The sequence below is a fragment of the Rattus norvegicus genome, chromosome 2 (genome assembly GCF_021556685.1).
Source record: "Rattus norvegicus strain SHRSP/BbbUtx chromosome 2, alternate assembly SHRSP_T2T, whole genome shotgun sequence".
Taxonomy (NCBI): domain Eukaryota; kingdom Metazoa; phylum Chordata; class Mammalia; order Rodentia; family Muridae; genus Rattus; species Rattus norvegicus.
Window position 1 is genome coordinate 37,200,823 of NC_141535.1, and position 18,485 is coordinate 37,219,307.

Below are 18,485 nucleotides of genomic sequence, written 5' to 3' on the forward strand. Positions count from 1 at the left end.
GTGAGTGCGTTTAAGAAAACCAAATAAACTCTACAACTCTACTCTTTAAGCCACTTGTAACTACTGTGTGGGAAGCCTGCGCTCAATTCTTTTTTATAGCCTTTTTGACAGCTTTCAATAGAGAGTGTTATCATTTTGTGTATTGGGATAAATCAGTGTAAGAACTGGAGGCTTGTTAAACAGCCAGACACGTCACACTTGAGCATTGTTCTGGGCATTTAAAACAGTAATTAGATGTCTTCTCTGCACCTAGTTCTCATGAAGTCAACTGTGCAAGGAATCTCTCTCTTCATCAAAGGACAGTTTATGTATTACAGTCATTTGTTTGGGGTTTTGTTTTCTCGTTTTGTTTGTACTTTTATTGTTTTTTGAGGCAGACGCTTGTTCAATAGTCCAGGCTTTCCTTGACCCAGACAGTCTGGGCTGCAATGCACAATAGTCCTACTAATCCTTCTGCCTCAGCCTTCTGGTTGTTGGAGTGACAAGTACGAGCTCCCATTTCTGGCTCCACATATTTGTTTAAACTCCTTGACACTGTTTCCTTCACATGCACCCTTTGTGAAACTGGACACTAGGCATGGCAGTTATGTAGATAATTAGTACTGTCATGTGTACTCACATGCCACTGAAAAAACATGTACGTGTAAGAATGCATCGTTGGTTCTTAGGAGGACCTTAAGTTTTTAATATTTATTTCAAATAAATCTATGTCAATGTTTAAAATGATACTTTCTCCAAACCCCCATATGACAATAAACCCCTATTTCAAAGAACAAACAAAAGTAAATCTACCTTTTGTAAATTGTGAAGTGAATTAAAAATAAAGTACAAATAAAAATCAGTATTTATGCTTCAAAGTTAATTCATGAGAAAAATCCATAGTTCAGGATCTTTTTCCTCCCTCCCTCCCTTCTTCCCTCCCTCCCTCCCTCCCTCCCTTCTTTCCTTCCTTCCCTCTCTCCTTCTCTTCCTTTCTCTCTTCCTGTCCCCTCCTTTCCTCCTTCCCCCTTTACTTCCTCTTGCTCTTTCTCTCTTAAAATTTAGCCCTAACTAAATTCTCAGCAACTTGTTTTCTCTTTTTTTATTTGGAGTTGAATTGGGTATAAATCCAATAAACCAGCAAGTGTGAACCCAGACTGGAGTTAGATAGAAAAAATCACTTTTATACTTACAATGGAGCCTTAAAACGTTGGCATTCCAGTTCCCATTGCAACAAACATCAGGGAATGAAAGAAAAGCCTTCCTAACTACTCAGTTCATCTTTAACTCACTGCAAAATCAGGCTCATTAATGACTCATAGTTTTATGCAATTGTACCAGTTTTGTGTTCTGTTCTGTTCTGTCCTGTCCTGTCCTGTCCTGTCCTGTCCTGTCCTGTCCTGTCCTGTCCTGTCGTCCTGCTTTATTTTGTTGAAACTGAATCTCACAATGTAGACTTGGCTGGCCTTGGACTCACAGAGATCTGCCTGCCTCTGCTCGGCTCCATACCACATTTAATAGGCCCTGCTAGAGTCATTGTATTGAAAGGTTCAGGTAGATACCAAATAGTGGACGAATAGTGTGTTATGAATGCAGCACCTTATGCAATAAATAGTTAGCCTTGGCCAGGGCCTCCACCTTCTCGCCCATTTCTTTTCATATTTATTTTGTTTTTGTTGTTTTGGATTCTCCTCTTTCTTTTAGATGTATCTTAATGTTTTGCCTGCATGTATATATGTGCACTAAGTGTGTGTCTGATGTCCTTGAATGTCAGAAGAAGGACTTGAATTCCCTGCAACTGGAATTACAGGTGGTTGTGAGCCACCATGTAGGTGTACGGAATTGAAACCTGGTCTTCGGCAGGAACCATTGCCTACCTATCCTCCATGATCCATTTTTAAGTTTACATAGCTTAGGTAAAAATGCTATTTCTTTATACCATTTATTAACATTTTTACTACCTTACAAGCCTTCTAGATTTTATTTGTTTGGCCTGTGTGTCAGTCCTTTGAAAGTCCACAAATTAATGGTTTATACTTTACATAGAATAGCTGGGAAATGCAGACTATTCATCTCAAGTTGGTAACCTGGAGTATTGTTCTTTCATGGTTAATCCTTTTTGAAAGTGTGCCTGTCTCTGACACTTTTGTCTGCTATGTATCCCTTTCCCCTAACTGGGCTGCCTTGTTTAACCTCAATAAGAGAAGGTGAGTCTATTTCTACTGCAACTTGATGTGTCAAGGCAAGTAGATATCTGAAGGGAAGAAGAGGGGGAGGGGGAGAGGGAGGGAATAGGAAGGAGAGGAAGCTGCTCAGTTCACAACAGAATGTAAAATAAATAAATAGAAAAATGTGTCAAAAATGAACAGAGAAATTTCATAAAATCCTTAGGATTAAGACTTAGTCCTTCCATTCAAATGTGTCAATTGACAGAAAGAACAAAGCAAAAACAAAGCGAGCAGCCACCTGGTTCTCACAGCAGATGAGGATGTTATTGCTGTCTTCTCTTCCTCTTCTCCTGGACAAGATGCTTTAACTGTCATCATTTTAGTGTGTGTGTCAGATTATTATTTCCTCAGGGAAAAATGTTTCATAAAAAACCGTTTACTTTTAAGATCTTAACTCAGCAGACATTCTCTGGTACGATTCCTACTATTAAAATATAGACATGCAGGTGTGGAGATAGCTGATGGAGAGCTTGACCAGTACATAAAGGGCATTTGGTTTAATATTTGCTCCCTAACACTTGGTAAAAGTCCTCACCAAACAAGGAAATGAGGGAGAGCACTCCTTTCTGAAACAAAGAGGTAACTGTAAGAATGTATCATGTTCAACATCCTTAGTCATAAGGAAAATGCAAATCAAAACAACCCTGAGATTTCACCTCACACCAGTAAGAATGGCTAAGATCAAAAACTCTGGTGACAGCAGATGCTGGTGACGATGTGGAGGAAGATGAACACTCCTCCATTGTTGGTGGGATTGCAGACTGGTACAACCATTCTGGAAATCAGTCTGGAGGTTCCTCAGAAAATTGGACATTGAACTGCCTGAGGATCCAGCTATACCTCTCTTGGGCATATACCCAAAAGATGCCCCAACATATAAAAAAGACACGTGCTCCACTATATTCATCGCAGCCTTATTTATAATAGCCAGAAGCTGGAAAGAACTCAGATGCCCTTCAACAGAGGAATGGATACAGAAAATGTGGTACATCTACACAATGGAATATTACTCAGCTATCAAAAACAATGACTTTATGAAATTCTTATGCAAATGGATGGAACTAGAAAATATCCTGAGTGAGCTAACCCAATCACAAAAAAACACACATGGTATGCACTCACTGATAAGTGGATATTAACCCAAAAGTTCGGGTTACCCAAGATACAATCCACAGACCACATGAAGCTCAAGAAGGACCAAAGTGCAGATGCTTCAGTCCTTCTTCAAAGGGGAAACAAAATACAGGAGTAAATCCTGGGACAGATGTGAAGCAGAGACTGAAGGAAAGGCCTTCTAGAGACTGCCCCACATGGGGGATCCATCCACCAAATCCAATTCCTGGGGATGCCATGAGGTGCATGCTGACAGGAGCGTAGTATAGCTGTCTCCCGAGAGACTGTGCGAGAGCCTGACAAATCCAGAGGCAGATGCTCACAGCCAACCATTGGACTGAGAACAAGGTCCCCAGTGGAGTTGTTATGGAAAGGACTGAAGTAACTGAAGAGGTTTGCAACACCATAGGAACAACAACAATATCAACAACCAATCAAAATGTGGCATTGTGGAGATTAGTTTCTCTGGGAACATCTACAAAACACTCCCACATCCAAGGCTCAGGGAACATCATTCACTTTTAAGGGAGACATATGGAGTCTCAAATTTCCTCTCTCATGGCTAACATTTATTCAGCAGTTAATCAGTCACTCAAGCAACCTGTTTTCACCTGAGGTTTATGAGAACCTAGTTGTGGAGGGTTTGAGTTGCATACGTTGTGTTGTGGACTGTGATGTGCACTGGGATGACAGAGACCCACATTGGATGAACACATGTCTTTACTTATTTTCTCCTCTTTCCTTCTGATTCTTTGCCACTTATTTAAACGGCATGTTTCTCTAACCCACTTTCATACAGAAGCCAAAATAAAAAGCAAAATCGTTGGACTAGGGATGTGTAGTACTCATGTGTTTATAATTAAAATAAGAACACAAAATTTTAAGATTTAGGCATAAAATAAAATTAGAACCTACAAAACTTTTTGATAATACTAATTCCATTTGGAGCTTCTTCAGTAAGTTTACATTTGTATACAGAAATTTAAAATATATTCTATTTTACATAATTGCAAGTTCTGAAAATGTTATATTCTATTTAGTACTTTGGAGACTCTAATTTAGTTTGTGAAATAAATTAAATAGTGCCATGAGGGACATTCCTGAAGACAACAATTCATATGTTACTTATATCATCTTTTGTCTGATGATCATGTACTGTTCCAGTGATAGGCTTCAAACATTTAAACATAAATAAGTTTACTGTGTGTGTGTGTGTGTGTGTGTGTGTGTGTGTAGAGTGTATGATAGTCCATGTGTCCTCTATTCAGTCCCAGGTTATAAGTATATGTCCACACCAAACCTATTTTCATTCACCTTACATCACGTTCACCCCCCTCCCAGGCACCCCCTCCCATAATCCTCCCCTCTCCTCTTCTCCTCTGATTGGGTTCAAGGCCCCCTGGGTATTCCTTCACGTTAACACATCAAGCCTCTGCCAGGTTAGGCGAATCCTCTCCCCCCGAGGCAGCAGAGCTGGAAGAACATATCCCATGTACAGGCAACAGCTTTTGGGGTAGCCCCACTCCAGTTGACTGGAACCCACATGAAGACCAAGCTGCACAACTTGTACAATGTGTGGGGGGCCTAGGCCCAGCCTATGTATGCTCTTTGGTTTGTGGTTCAGGTTCTGAAAGCCCAAGGGATCCAGGTTAGTTGACTCTGATGGTCTTCCTGTGGAGTTCCTGTTCCCTCCAGGGCCTGCAATCCTTCCTCCTATTCTCAAACTCCATCCACTGTTTGGCTGCATCTGTCTGAGTCAGCTGCTGTGTGGAGCTTCCCAGAGGAAATCCATGCTAGACTCCTGTCTGCAAGCATGACAGAGTATCATTAATAGTGTCAAAGATTGGTGCTCGCTCATGGGATGGGTTTCAAGTTGGGCCATTATTGGTTGGCCACTTTCTCTGTCTCCGCTCCATTCCCTGTGCCAGCATTTCTTGTAGACAGGATAAATTTTGGGATGAAATTATTGTGAGTGAATTGGTGTCCCTACTGCTTCACTGGAGTTCCTGCCTGGCTACAGGAGGTGGACTCTTCAGGTTTTGTAGTTCCAATACTATGTGTCATAGCTAAGGTTACTCTCATTAATTTTTGGAGTGCCTATACCCTGCCTTTTTTTTTTTTTTTATCCCTTGTCTCTGTCAGATCCTGGAAGTCCATCCCCCTATCAGTTGCAGATTTCCATTCATTCTCATGGCTATTGGGAATTTCTCCTGTCCCTCCCCATCCCAAACTCCCAATTCCTCCCTGCCAATCCCCTCTTCCAATCAGTTCCCTCCATCCATCTCCTTTTTATTACAATTTTATTTCCTCTTCCATGTATGATTCAAGCATCCTTGCTTGTGACTTCCTTCTTGTTTAGCTTCTCTGGGTCAATGGAGTATAACATACATGCCTGTCTTTTGGGGACTGTGTTACCTCATTCAGATCAATATTCTCTAGATCCATCAATTTGCCTGCAAAATTCATGATGCTTTGGTTTTTAATAGTTGAGTAGCGCTCCATTATGTAGATGTACCACATTTTCTTTTTCTATTTTTCAGTTGAGGGACTTCTAAGTTGTTTCTAGTTTCTGGCTATTTTACACAAAACTCCTATGAACATAGTTGATAAAATGTCTCTGTAGGATTGTGGCGCATCTTTTGGGTATATGGCTAGGAGTAGTATAGCTGTGTCTATTTCCAGTTTTCCGAGAAACCGCCAAATTGATTTGCAAAATTGTCGTACACGTTTGCACTCCCACCAGCAGTGGGGGAGTGCTCCTCTTGCTCTGCGTCCTCCACAGCAGCTGGTGTCACTTGCAGTTTGATCATAGCTTTCTGACCAGTGTAAGGTGGATTCTCAACAGCTGTTCTGACTTACACTTCCCTGATGACCAGTACTCTGAACATTTCCCTGGTGACAGGTACTCTGAACATTTCCCTGGTGACCAGTACTCTGAACATTTCCCTGGTGACCAGTACTCTGAACATTTCCCTGGTGACCAGTACTCTGAACATTTCCCTGGTGACAAGTACTCTGAACATTTCCCTGGTGACAAGTACTCTAAACAGTTCCCTGGTGACAAGGACTCTGAACAGTTCCCTGGTGGCAAGGACTCTGAACAGTTCCCTGGTGACAAGGACTCTGAACAGTTCTTTAGGTGACTCTCAGCCATTCGAGATTCATCTGCTGAGATCTGTTGAGGTCTGTGCTCCATTTTCTGATTGGGTTATTTGGGTTGTTGGTGTCTGACTTCGTGAGTTCTTTATAAGTTTTGGATATCAGCCCTCTGTCAGATGTAGAGTTGGGAAGATCTTTTTCTAATCTGTAGGCTGGTAATTTGTCCTATTGACAGTGTCCTTCTTACCAAGCTTTGCATTGTCATGAACTGCATTCATCAATTGTTGATCTAAGAGCCTGAGCCATTGATGTTCTGTTTAGGAAAACGTCTCCTGTACCAATGCATTCAATGCTATTTCCCACTGTATCTTCTATGAGATTTAGTGCGTCTGGTTTTATGTTGAGTTCTTTGATCCACTTGGACTTGAATTTTGTGCAGAGTGATAAAAATGGATCTATTTACATTCTTCTACATGTAGACATCAAGTTACATCAGCCCCATTCGTTGAAGACGTTTTCTTTTGCAATGTATGATTTAGCTTCTTTATAAAAAAATTAAGTGATCATAGATGTGTGGGTTTCTTTCTGGCTCTTCAATTTGATTCCATTGATCAACGTCACACCCAACTTGCTGTATGATTTCTGAGAATTTGAACTCGGATTCTTTGGGGATGTGCCCCAGAGAAGTGATAAAGCCTCCTAATTTGGGTCAGGTGATAGGATGAAGTTGGATTACTAATTTCTTTCCTGTGTCTCTGAAACAGGTGAGTTGTAGTCCTTAAACTCTTGGCACCTGTGGTTTTAAAGTCCCTTACTGCCAAGCCTGAGAGGTTTGATTCTGGGGATCCACAGGGTGCAACCAAAGAACCAGTTCCCACACATTTTCCTCTGTCTCCAATTGTATTGCTCTATATGTAAGTAAGTTTAATAAATAAGCAAAATTGCACATAAGGGTGTTGCTTGTGGAATGGGGAGATTGCCAGTGGGCCAAGTGCTTTCTTTGAGAAAGAAGGAAAGAATGAAAGAAGGAAAGAAAGAAAGAAAGACAGACAGACAGACAGACCTGAGTTTGGATTTCCAGAACCCACACCAGAGTTGTATTGAACTCAAGTATCTGTGGTCCCTATACTTCCTTGGAGAGATGGGAGATGAGATAGAGAAATCCCCACAAGCTCCAGAGCCGCCTAGCCTAGTATATAGTATTGAAAAACAGCAAAGAAGTTTTGTTTCAAAAGGGTCAAAGTTGAGGACCAACACCCAAGATTAGCCTTTGACTTCTAAACTCAAATTGTAGCACACATAATGAACCTGTGCACTTGAATGCATACCCATTTACACCCAGAGATAATAAAATTATACTTAAAATTAAAGAATAAATATGCATGTCTATAGGGAGAAAATTTGGATTATCAACTGTTGAGTTAAATTCATGATTTCCAACTGAAGGTAAATTACTAATCTTCAAATTAATCTGCAAAGCAAACCTCATTGGGTCATTTTTAAGCAACCTCTCACAGCCACTGTTTTTATTCCTTTGCACTGACATTGTAGTTTTCCCTGGAGTAGTACTAAACATAAGAGTCTAAAGCCTTGCTCTGGCTAAGACTTCTGGTACTTCTGTTAATGAAAGCAAGGATAGCAGATTTTCTTGTCGGATCTTCAGCCATAGGCAAGAAGCACTCACATTTCACCAGTGTGATGTCAGGCGTGAGCTTATGGTTTCTGGCCTGATTTGTGTTTTATTGTTGCTCACAGACATCATTTCTTGCAACTTTCTAATATTGTAAAAAAAAAAAAAACTGCCAAATTTTGCAATAGCTTTTTTGCTCACTGAAATGATCATGTAATTTATTTAAAAGTCATTTTTTTAGTGTGCTGTAAAATGCTTGTATCTTTACCATCCTTGAATACCAGAAATATATTTGTTCATAAAAATAAAAAATTTATAGAAGCCTGAACATAGTAGTAGTGTAATAAAGTAACCATGTTTTCATATCACAAACATTTCCTCTTTTATTTTCTTTTTTTTTTCTTTTTTTATTAACTTGAGTATTTCTTATGTACATTTCCAGTGTTATTCCCTTTCCCGGTTTCCGGGCAAACATTCCCCTCCCCCCTCCCCTTCCTTATGGGTGTTCCCCTCCCAACCCTCCCCCCATTGCCGCCCTCCCCCCAACAGTCTAGTTCACTGGGGGTTCAGTCTTAGCAGGACCCAGGGCTTCCCCTTCCACTGGTGCTCTTACTAGGATATTCATTGCTATCTATGAGGTCAGAGTCCAGGGTCAGTCCATGTATAGTCTTTGGGTAGTGGCTTAGTCCCTGGAAGCTCTGGTTGCTTGGCATTGTTGTACATATGGGGTCTCGAGCCCCTTCAAGCTCTTCCAGTTCTTTCTCTGATTCCTTCAACGGGGGTCCTATTCTCAGTTCAGTGGTTTGCTGCTGGCATTCGCCTCTGTATTTGCTGTATTCTGGCTGTGTCTCTCAGGAGCGATCTACATCCGGCTCCTGTCGGTCTGCACTTCTTTGCTTCATCCATCTTGTCTAATTGGGTGGCTGTATATGTATGGGCCACATGTGGGGCAGGCTCTGAATGGGTGTTCCTTCAGTCTCTGTTTTAATCTTTGCCTCTCTCTTCCCTGCCAAGGGTATTCTTGTTCCCCTTTTAGAGAAGGAGTGAAGCATTCACATTTTGATCATCCGTCTTGAGTTTCATTTGTTCTAGGCATCTAGGGTAATTCAAGCATTTGGGCTAATAGCCACTTATCAATGAGTGCATACCATGTGTGTCTTTCTGTGATTGGGTTAGCTCACTCAGGATGATATTTTCCAGTTCCAACCATTTGCCTACGAATTTCATGAAGTCGTTGTTTTTGATAGCTGAGTAATATTCCATTGTGTAGATGTACCACATTTTCTGTATCCATTCCTCTGTTGAAGGGCATCTGGGTTCTTTCCAGTTTCTGGCTATTATAAATAAGGCTGCGATGAACATAGTGGAGCACGTGTCTCTTTTATATGTTGAGGCATCTTTTGGGTATATGCCCAAGAGAGGTATAGCTGGATCCTCAGGCAGTTCAATGTCCAATTTTCTGAGGAACCTCCAGACTGATTTCCAGAATGGTTGTACCAGTCTGCAATCCCACCAACAATGGAGGAGTGTTCCTCTTTCTCCGCATCCTCGCCAGCATCTGCTGTCTCCTGAGTTTTTGATCTTAGCCATTCTCACTGGTGTGAGGTGAAATCTCAGGGTTGTTTTGATTTGCATTTCCCTTATGACTAAAGATGTTGAACATTTCTTTAGGTGTTTCTCAGCCATTCGGCATTCCTCAGCTGTGAATTCTTTGTTTAGCTCTGAACCCCATTTTTTAATAGGGTTATTTGTCTCCCTGCGGTCTAACTTCTTGAGTTCTTTGTATATTTTGGATATAAGGCCTCTATCTGTTGTAGGATTGGTAAAGATCTTTTCCCAATCTGTTGGTTGCCGTTTTCTCCTAACCACAGTGTCCTTTGCCTTACAGAAGCTTTGCAGTTTTATGAGATCCCATTTGTCGATTCTTGATCTTAGAGCATAAGCCATTGGTGTTTTGTTCAGGAAATTTTTTCCAGTGCCCATGTGTTCCAGATGCTTCCCTAGTTTTTCTTCTATTAGTTTGAGTGTGTCTGGTTTGATGTGGAGGTCCTTGATCCACTTGGACTTAAGCTTTGTACAGGGTGATAAGCATGGATCGATCTGCATTCTTCTACATGTTGCCCTCCAGTTGAACCAGCACCATTTGCTGAAAATGCTATCTTTTTTCCATTGGATGGTTTTGGCTCCTTTGAAAAAAATCAAGTGACCATAGGTGTGTGGGTTCATTTCTGGGCCTTCAATTCTATTCGATTGGTCTATCTGTCTGTCTCTGTACCAATACCATGCAGTTTTTTATCACTATTGCTCTGTAATACTGCTTGAGTTCAGGGAGAGTGGTTCCCCCTGAAGTCCTTTTATTGTTGAGGATAGTTTTAGGTATCCTGGGTTTTTTGTTATTCCAGATGAATTTGCAAATTGTTCTGTCTAACTCTTTGAAGAATTGGATTGGTATTTTGATGGGGATTTCATTGAATCTGTAGATCGCTTTTGGTAAAATGGCCATTTTTACTATATTAATTCTGCCAATCCATGAGCATGGGAGATCTTTCCATCTTCTGAGGTCTTCTTCAATTTCTTTCTTCAGTGTCTTGAAGTTCTTATCATACACATCTTTTACTTGCTTGGTTAAAGTCACACCGAGGTACTTTATATTATTTGGGTCTATTATGAAGGGTGTCATTTCCCTAATTTCTTTCTCGGCTTGTTTCTCTTTTGTGTAGAGGAAGGCTACTGATTTATTTGAGTTAATTTTATACCCAGCCACTTTGCTGAAGTTGTTTATCAGCTTTAGTAGTTCTCTGGTGGAACTTTTGGGATCACTTAAATATACTATCATATCATCTGCAAATAGTGATATTTTGACTTCTTCTTTTCCGATGTGTATCCCCTTGACCTCCTTTTGTTGTCTGATTGCTCTGGCTAGAACTTCAAGAACTATATTGAATAAGTAGGGAGAGAGTGGGCAGCCTTGTCTAGTCCCTGATTTTAGTGGGATTGCTTCAAGTTTCTCTCCATTTAGTTTAATGTTAGCAACTGGTTTGCTGTATATTGCTTTTACTATGTTTAGGTATGGGCCTTGAATTCCTATTCTTTCCAGGACTTTTATCATGAAGGGGTGTTGAATTTTGTCAAATGCTTTCTCAGCATCTAATGAAATGATCATGTGGTTTTGTTCTTTCAGTTTGTTTATATAATGGATCACGTTGATGGTTTTCCGTATATTAAACCATCCCTGCATGCCTGGGATGAAGCCTACTTGATCATGGTGGATGATTGTTTTGATGTGCTCTTGGATTCGGTTTGCCAGAATTTTATTGAGTATTTTTGCATCGATATTCATAAGAAAAATTGGTCTGAAGTTGTCTTTCTTTGTTGCGTCTTTGTGTGGTTTAGGTATAAGAGTAATTGTGGCTTCATAGAAGGAATTCGGGAGTGATCCATCTGTTTCAATTTTGTGGAATAGCTTGGATAATATTGGTATGAGGTCTTGTATGAAGGTTTGATAGAATTCTGCACTAAACCCGTCTGGACCTGGGCTCTTTTTGGTTGGGAGACCTTTAATGACTGCTTCTATTTCCTTAGGAGTTATGGGGTTGTTTAACTGGTTTATCTGTTCCTGATTTAACTTCGATACCTGGTATCTGTCTAGGAAATTGTCCATTTCCTGTAGATTTTCAAGTTTTGTTGAATATAGGCTTTTATAGTAAGATCTGATGATTTTTTGAATTTCCTCTGAATCTGTAGTTATGTCTCCCTTTTCATTTCTGATTTTGTTAATTTGGACACACTCTCTGTGTCCTCTCGTTAGTCTGGCTAAGGGTTTATCTATCTTGTTGATTTTCTCAAAGAACCAACTTTTGGTTCTGTTGTTTCTTTCTATGGTCCTTTTTGTTTCTACTTGGTTGATTTCAGCTCTGAGTTTGATTAATTCCTGCCTTCTACTCCTCTTGGGTGTATTTGCTTCTTTTTGTTCTAGAGCTTTTAGGTGTGCTGTCAAGCTGCTGACATATGCTCTTTCCTGTTTCTTTCTGCAGGCACTCAGCGCTATGAGTTTTCCTCTTAGCACAGCTTTCATTGTGTCCCATAAGTTTGGGTATGTTGTACCTTCATTTTCATTAAATTCTAAAAAGTTTTTAATTTCTTTCTTTATTTCTTCCTTGACCAGGTTATCATTGAGTAGAGCATTGTTCAATTTCCACGTATATGTGGGCATTCTTCCCTTATTGTTATTGAAGACCAGTTTTAGGCCGTGGTGGTCTGATAGCACGCATGGGATTATTTCTATCTTTCTGTACCTGTTGAGGCCCGTTTTTTGACCAACTATATGGTCAATTTTGGAGAAAGTACCATGAGGAGCTGAGAAGAAGGTATATCCTTTTGCTTTAGGATAGAATGTTCTATAAATATCCATTAAGTCCATTTGGCTCATGACTTCTGTTAGTCTGTCTACGTCTCTGTTTAATTTCTGTTTCCATGATCTGTCCATTGATGAGAGTGGGGTGTTGAAATCTCCCACTATTATTGTGTGAGGTGCAATGTGTGTTTTGAGCTTTATTAAGGTTTCTTTTACGTATGTAGGTGCCCTTGTATTTGGGGCATAGATATTTAGGATTGAGAGTTCATCTTGGTGGATTTTTCCTTTGATGAATATGAAGTGTCCTTCCTTATCTTTTTTGATGACTTTTAGTTGAAAATTGATTTTATTTGATATTAGAATGGCTACTCCAGCTTGCTTCTTCTGACCATTTGCTTGGAAAGTTGTTTTCCAGCCTTTCACTCTGAGGTAGTGTCTGTCTTTGTCTCTGAGGTGTGTTTCCTGTAGGCAGCAGAATGCAGGGTCCTCGTTGCGTATCCAGTTTGTTAATCTATTTCTTTTTATTGGGGAGTTGAGGCCATTGATGTTGAGAGATATTAAGGAATAGTGATTATTGCTTCCTGTTATATTCATATTTGGATGTGAGGTTATGTTTGTGTGCTTTTCTTCTCTTTGTTTTGTTGCCAAAACGATTAGTTTCTTGCTTCTTCTAGGGTATAGCTTGCCTCCTTATGTTGGGCTTTACCATTTATTATCCTTTGTAGTGCTGGATTTGTAGAAAGATATTGTGTAAATTTGGTTTTGTCATGGAAAATCTTGGTTTCTCCATCTATGTTAATTGAGAGTTTTGCAGGGTACAGTAACCTGGGCTGGCATTTGTGTTCTCTTAGGGTCTGTATGACATCAGTCCAGGATCTTCTGGCCTTCATAGTTTCTGGCGAAAAGTCTGGTGTGATTCTGATAGGTCTGCCTTTATATGTTACTTGACCTTTTCCCTTACTGCTTTTAATATTCTTTCTTTATTTTGTGCGTTTGGTGTTTTGACTGTTATGTGACGGGAGGTGTTTCTTTTCTGGTCCAATCTATTTGGAGTTCTGTAGGCTTCTTGTATGCCTATGGGTATCTCTTTTTTGAGGTTAGGGAAGCTTTCTTCTATGATTTTGTTGAAGATATTTACTGGTCCTTTGAGCTGGGAGTCTTCACTCTCTTCTATACCTATTATCCTTAGGAATGATCTTCTCATTGAGTCCTGGATTTCCTGTATGTTTTGGACCAGTAGCTTTTTCTGCTTTACATTATCTTTGACAGTTGAGTCAATGATTTCTATGGAATCTTCTGCTCCCGAGATTCTCTCTTCCATCTCTTGTATTCTGTTGGTGAAGCTTGTATCTACAGCTCCTTGTCTCTTCTTTAGGTTTTCTATATCCAGGGTTGTTTCCATGTGTTCTTTCTTGATTGCTTCTATTTCCATTTTTAATTCCTTCAACTGTTTGATTGTGTGTTCCTGGAATTCTTTCAAGGATTTTTGCGATTCCTCTCTGTAGGCTTCTACTTGTTTATTAATGTTTTCTTGTGTTTCTCTATGGGAGTTCTTCACATCTTTCTTGAAGTCCTTCAGCATCATGATCAAATATGATTTTGAAACTAGATCTTGCTGTTCTGGCGTGTTTGGATATTCCATTTTTATTTTGGTGGGAGAATTGGGCTCCGATGATCCCATGTAGTCTTGGTTTCTGTTGCTTGGGTTCCTGCCCTTGCCTCTCGCCATCAGATTATCTCTAGTGTTACTTTGTTCTGCTATTTCTGACAGTGGCTAGACTGTCCTATAAGCCTGTGTGTCAGGAGTGCTGTTGACCTGTTTTCCTGTTTTCTTTCAACCAGTTATGGGGACAGAGTGTTCTGCTTTCAGGCGTTTAGTTTTTCCTCTCTACAGTTCTTTAGCTGTTCCTGTGGGCCTGTGTCTTGAGTTCACTAGGCAGTTCACTTGCAGCAGAAAAGTTGGTCGTACCTGTGGTCCCGAGGCTCAAGTTTGCTCGCGGGGTGCTGCCCACGAGCTCTCTGCGGCGGCAGCAACTAGGAAGATCTGCGCCGCCCTTTCCGGGAGCTTCTGTGCACTAGGGTTCCAGATGGCGTTTGGTGTTTTCCTCTGGTGTCCGAGATGTGTGTGCAGAGTGCAGTCTCTTCTGGTTTCCCAGGCGTGTATGCCTCTCTGAAGGTTTAGCTCTCCCTCCCACGGGATTCGGATGCAGAGAACTGTTTATCCGGTCTGTTTCCTTCAGGTTCCGGCGGTGTCTCAGGCGCAGGGGTCCTGCTGCTCCTGGGCCCTCCCCTACGGGAACCCAGAGGCCTTATACAGTTTCCTCTTGGGCCAGGGATGTGGGCAGGGGTGGGCAGTGTTGGTGGTCTCTTCCGCTCTGCAGCCTCAGGAGTGCCCACCTGACCAGGCGGTGAGGTCTCTCTCCCACGGGGTTTGGGAGCAAAGAGCTGCTGCGGGCCGGGATCCGCGGGTGTGGGACTTCCGGTAAACACAGGAAGTGCCCAGTCCTAGAGGAATTTTGCCTCTGTGTGTCCTGAGTTCACCAGGCAGGTTTCTTGCAGCAGAAAAGTTGGTCTTACCTGTGGTTCCGAGGCTCAAGTTTGCTCGTGGGGTACTGCCTAAGTCCTCTCTGCGGCGGCAGCAACCAGGAAAATCTGCGCTGCTCTTTCCGGGAGCCTCTGTGCACCAGGGTTCCAGATGGCGTTTGGTGTTTTCCTGTGGCGTCTGGATGTGTGCATAGTGCAGTCTCTTCTGGTTTCCCAGGCGTGTCTGCCTCTCTGTAGGTTTAGCTCTCCCTCCCACGGGATTTGGGTGCAGAGAACACATTTCCTCTTTTTTAAAAACTAAGTTAGCATGGTTTCCACCACTTTCTTCTGTATAATCAACAAGGGCCTATTTACTGAAAGCTTTGCTAACTAATTAAACACATTATATTCAGTTTACATTATAATAATTTTGTGAGCTAAGTTTATCATAGGAACGTAGGTAAAGGTACTGGACAGCTTCGTAGGTAAAAGATCTTGAGGAAGCCCGAAACCCATATAAACATTCAAGGAGAAAATCAGCACCACGACATGGTCTTCTCACTTCTGAATATGCATGTGTTATGGCTTGTTCATGCACACATCATGCACACATACCCAAACCACCATTAAAATTAAAAGAGGATTATATAAAGATATATTTAAGAAAATGTTCTTTTGGGAGTTCTGTGGATAGCTGTAAGTTTTCCCTCAGAACATAGACTATAATGGTGATAATTGATGTTGAGTTTTTCTGGCATAGATATAATAGAAATTAGGCGATGTCATATGAACAAGACAGACAAGGTTTCTTGATTAAAACTTTATTTTGAGCCAGCCGACTTAAATCAAAGGGAGCCAGCACTGACCAGACATAATCAGGCAGCTTTTATTAATTTCCTCAGCAAACAAAAGTTTTGTAATTGTCCATTAGTCATGCATGGACAGTTTCCAAAGGCTCTCTTCTTGTGTGCAAACATTGGGCTTGCTGTGCTAATGGGTAATTAACATTGATTCAGAAAGTGCTGAGTTCTATCTGGCATCATCATCTTGCATGAATGCTCTAACCCTATGGATAGGACAAGGGACTTTAAGTGCTTGAGTTAATAAGAAAGTACAAGGGTGGCATAGAACATAGACAGTCATTCCAGTGAGTGGGTAGGTGAAGTAGTTATCTAGTCTTCTGTTATAATCTTGGACAAATCTTCTCTTTCTTTTTTCTTTTCCATTTCCATTTTCTTTTCACTTTCTTTTTTTGTGTGTAACAAATCTTTTCTGAAATGTTTAGCATCTCCATATGAAGAGCTGAATAATGTGATACAAATCTGGAGGCAGCCGAGTGAGCAGGCATGGTGTAAACAGAGAGAGGACAAGTCTATGGACCTAGATTAGTCATCCATCCTTTAGTTATAGGCTTCAGTTACTAGACAGTGTTTGATGAACAGGCATGAGCTTGCTAAAGAGTTCTTTGGGGAGAATAGAGAGTGGGAGTGAGCTATAGGGAGATAGAGGGTGAGGATCAACAGTATGTACTGTACATATGTGAAATTGTAAAATAAACAACTGAAAAAATGTGTACACTTGTAATCCCATCTCTTGGTAGATGAAAGTGGGGAGATCTTGTGCGTGAGGCTAGCTAGAGCTAAACACAGAGACAGCCTGCCTCACGAATGGAAACAGAATGCCTCATTTGTTAACAAAAGTAGGTTTCAAGTTTTTGCAAAGTGACCCATGAAACTGTTGGAATTTGCTTTCAGAGGTATTATCAAAGCTAGGAGGAACAAATAGTATATTGCTCTGCTCTATGCCCTCCAATGTATGATTTTCCCAGTTAATGAAGAGCCAAGCGAAACTAGAGTGTTTTCTAAAGGTTTTCTGTTGGTTCCATTATCCCATCGTGTTGACATTTGTGCAGCTATCTTAAACGCAAGTGGTTCATCTTGGTTTAATCTGAAGCAGCTCCTCGAATGTAAGCATTCTAGTTGGTGGCCTAATGTGGTATTGTGTGGGTAACAGACAAGGACCTAGAGTTTATCTGTTTCTGGTTTCCCTGTGGTGATCCGTGGTAGTTCTAATGTAGGCTAGATTACCTATACGGATAGTAACACAGTTCCAAGGAAGGTGGGATAACTTCTTCAAAAGAGATATAGTACTAGCCAGGGTGTAAGACGCATAAAATACATTTTCTTTCTAATACTGACACCAAGTGTTCCCATTTATCTTCTTTCTTGGCAGCCGGGCTTGTGTACTCCAAGGCAAAGTAGAATTGTATTATGACTGTATGAGAGATATATCTTTCTTTTGTAAGAAGACAGAAATATGACATTAAAAGTAGAGCTTGCATTTTTAGTAGCAGGTCAGAATTGGTTCCCTTAAAGCTATTTGTGCCTACCCATATGACACTATTAAGACTCTACCTAAAAAGGAAGTAACTTTTAACTCTATCACATGTGAAAAGAATAATTGTTGGGTTAATACAAAAGTGTCAGCTTTACACAGAAGGAATATTAAATTTTCTTGAATTTTACATTTAAACTATTTCTACTAGATTGTGTGGATCTAACTGTACTTAATTCAACTTGAAATTCTGCCTTAATATTCCTAGAAGATCATTCAAGGAATGATGCATTGATGTCAAATTAGAATGATAAATGTTAGTGTTTGGCCAATTTGTTTCAATTGAGGGCTCTGGATACTCTCACATTTCTTCACTTTGGTTTTTTTTTTTTTATGGATTTTGAAATTTCTTTTTTTTTTTTAATTAACTTGAGTATTTCTTATATACATTTCGAGTGTTATTCCCTTTCCCGGTTTCCGGGCAAACATCCCCCTCCCCCCTCCCCTTCCTTCTGGGTGTTCCCCTCCCAACCCTCCCCCCATTGCCGCACTCCCCCCCATAGTCTAGTTCACTAGGGGTTCAGTCTTAGCAGGACCCAGGGCTTCCCCTTCCACTGGTGCTCTTACTAGGATATTCATTGCTACCTAAGGGGTCAGAGTCCAGGGTCAATCCATGTATAGTCTTTAGGTAGTGGCTTAGTCCCTGGAAGCTCTGGTTGCTTGGCATTGTTGTACATATAGGGTCTCGAGCCCCTTCAAGCTCTTCCAGTTCTTTCTCTGATTCCTTCTACCGGGGTCCTATTCTCAGTTCAGTGGTTTGCTGCTGGCATTCGCCTCTGTATTTGCTGTATTCTGGCTGTGTCTCTCAGGAGCGATCTACATCCGGCTCCTGTCGGTCTGCACTTCTTTGCTTCATCCATCTTGTCTAATTGGATGGCTGTATATGTATGGGCCACATGTGGGGCAGGCTCTGAATGGGTGTTCCTTCAGTCTCTGTTTTAATCTTTGCCTCTCCCTTCCCTGCCAAGGGTATTCTTTTTCCTCATTTAAAGAAGGAGTGAAGCATTCACATTTTGATCATCCGTCTTGAGTTTCATTTGTTCTAGGGATCTAGGGTAATTCAAGCATTTGGGCTAATAGCCACTTATCAATGAGTGCATACCATGTATGTCTTTCTGTGATTGGGTTAGCTCACTCAGGATGATATTTTCCAGTTCCAACCATT

The 18,485-nt window shown here is 40.9% G+C and overlaps 1 protein-coding gene across 16 annotated transcripts in view; it reads left to right on the forward strand.

Annotated features, from left to right (window-relative positions):
• Adamts6 (ADAM metallopeptidase with thrombospondin type 1 motif, 6) overlaps positions 1-18,485 on the forward strand; it is a 219,777-nt gene that overhangs the window by 67,575 nt on the left and 133,717 nt on the right.